Consider the following 2,676-nt stretch of genomic DNA (forward strand, 5'->3'; position numbering starts at 1 on the left):
CAAAGTCGAGTCGCTTGAGCACAGGCAGCCAGAGCCTGTCAGACACCGGCACAGAGTCACAGGTCAGTCTCTTATAAGGACATACAGTGTTGTATGTAGAGAGCTTTTTTTTTTTCATGTCCCCCCCAAAAATTACTCTCTGAAGTTTTACTGTTTATTGTCCCCCCAAAAATTGAAATGGGATTTCCGCCCTTGTGAACAGTCACACAAAAAATTCAGATTTACTCAAAATATCGGACATAAGCATCAAGGCCTGCAGTGTGAACGTAGCCTACGTCTCCTCCCGTTCCGGTCGGCTCATGGTTCCCTGAACAAATCGAACAAAAATGAATGGAATTGAACGAGGCTAGAGAAGCTATTGTCTGGTCCACTATTCTTAGGCCCTGAATCTGAATCTGCTTGTTGTTTCATAATATAAAAGACATTGCAAATATGACATCCCCCCAGAGTGTCTTCTCCCTAGCGTAGATGCTACTTTTTACACGGCCAGATTTATAGTGGTTGTCTCCATATCAAATGCTCCTTCTTTCATCCTAAAACAACGATGGAAATCTCACTAAACTCACAGCTGTTTTTCTTCTCCGTGTTCTCCTTTTTTGGTTTGATGATGTACATTTTGTGAAACGAGGATTTGGAGTCCGCTACATGTTTTCACACAAAAACAAAAGTTACTTTTGCCACCTGTTAAATTGAGGTGCTTACTTGGCATCAAAATGTCTTTACAGGTCAACTTTACTCATATTTTAATACATTTGTAGTAGTCTCTAGTAGGAATGAATGCCTTGTCAGTCATTCTCTGGAAAACAAAGCTCCAGTGGACTTGTTTGAGGACTTAGAAGTCAGCCGGAGGAGAAAGTGGCTCCAGATGGCAGGATTTGGAGACTTATTTCCTGATATTTTACAATCTAGTCTCAGATTGACTAAAAACAATGCAACTCTACCTCTGACTATTTACTTTGCAACATTGACGTTAATCTCAACAAAAAACACAAGCCTGAAGGAGTTCTGCTGTGTGGTGAAGTTGCTAATGCTAACAGTTAGCTTCTTCCAGTGTTCTCTGCTGTTTCCTGGAGACTAAACCAGTGACAGCCTTCCCTGTCGTGGGTCAAGATGGATGAGCCCGTGAATGTTAGTTTTCAGTGTGACGTAGATCTGACTGGCTTCTTCTAATCCCAGCATTTCACCAATGTAACGTCCAGAAAGGGTCATTTTTAATCTACACTTTGACCTCTTCAGTCAGCTTCAAGAAAGGTTCTACAGTGTTGTTGACACTGAGATTGTTAACACAGCGGTCCTTTCACCAAGGCCTTTCTGCCAAGCCTGTCTGCTTCTCTAGGCTGTCCTGAACAGAATAAAGGGCCAAACTGTTATTAAGAATGAACTTTTATAATAATGAATACTGATTACTGATCAGTAATGTTTGATATGACAAGGTAATGACCTACACTCATACACAAGGTTCATAAGATATAAATTACGGTTAAGGTCACCTCTCACATAAGTTTAAAGATTATTTATCCACAGGATTAGAACATCTTTGTATCTGATGAAGGTGTGGTTCTGAGGGTTGTTTGGTAAAGCCTCCTTAACATGGCATGTTGTGATCTGCCATAAAATCATAACATGGGAATTAATAAAACTTAGATCACTTCCCGAGTGATTCAGTTCAGTTCAGTTCAGTTGAGCCGAGTTAAGTTTGTTTATAGCTGAGACTCCGCAGTGGCCAATCCAGGACCAGCTTCTTTGAAACATTTCTCTGACATACATTCAAAACCTTTTTGCACACTGCAAAGCTGACACAGCAAGACTCCGTAAGAGTCCATTCTTACCCCGGGTTTCCACGGGAGCCGTCAGCAGCACGTTACTGCAGCAGCACGTCTTGCTCGCGTAAACTGCTGCTTGGCCCTTCCCACGAGACGCGAAGCAGCAGGGGAGCAGCTGTCACCGACAGAGCACGAAGTCACACTAGTGACTTCGTCAGTAAACACAACAACAAGGTTTGTGTTTTATGTTCTGTCTGTTTTACAATCGCCAATACGGACCTGAAAAACAAAGGAGACCGCTAGCTAGGTGATAACTTCTCACGGGGACGCACAGTTAGTAACCTTTTTTAAAAGTAAAGCAACCGGAAGGCAGTACGTTTCTTTATTCTGAAAATCTCGGTAGCTTCTCTCCATTTCCGCGTCCGATTTCCTGTCTTTCCTTCTCCAAGAATGTCGAACTTGACCCGTTTCAGAGGCGTCGCGCGTAGAAAATAGAACCGGCGCGTAAAGGCCGCGACATGCTGCTCCTGAGACGCGGCCGACTCGCGCTGCTGACGGCTGCTGACGGCTCCAGTGGAAAAGGTTCTGTTGACCACAGCGGTTCCTATCAGCAGCTATGACGTGCTGCTGCAGTAACGTGCTGCTGACGGCTCCCGTGGAAAGCCGGGGTTAGACGCAACACCTTCCTGCCTGTTGTGACCTGGAGACAACCCAAGACTGGACTGGTCATACTGCAGTTTTTCTATGAACTTCGTTGCCTTGGGGTCCACCAGACTTTCTGACATTTCAGATCACACTGGGGATCTGATCCTGGTTACTTTTTGCTTCTATTTTTGCCACAGCAAAGTTATCAAGGTAAATATTAATCCATCTTTGCTGCCGCGTGTGTAATGTTACTGTTGAGTTAGGTTCC

This window comes from Nothobranchius furzeri, chromosome 4 (genome assembly GCF_043380555.1).
Source record: "Nothobranchius furzeri strain GRZ-AD chromosome 4, NfurGRZ-RIMD1, whole genome shotgun sequence".
Lineage (NCBI taxonomy): Eukaryota > Metazoa > Chordata > Actinopteri > Cyprinodontiformes > Nothobranchiidae > Nothobranchius > Nothobranchius furzeri.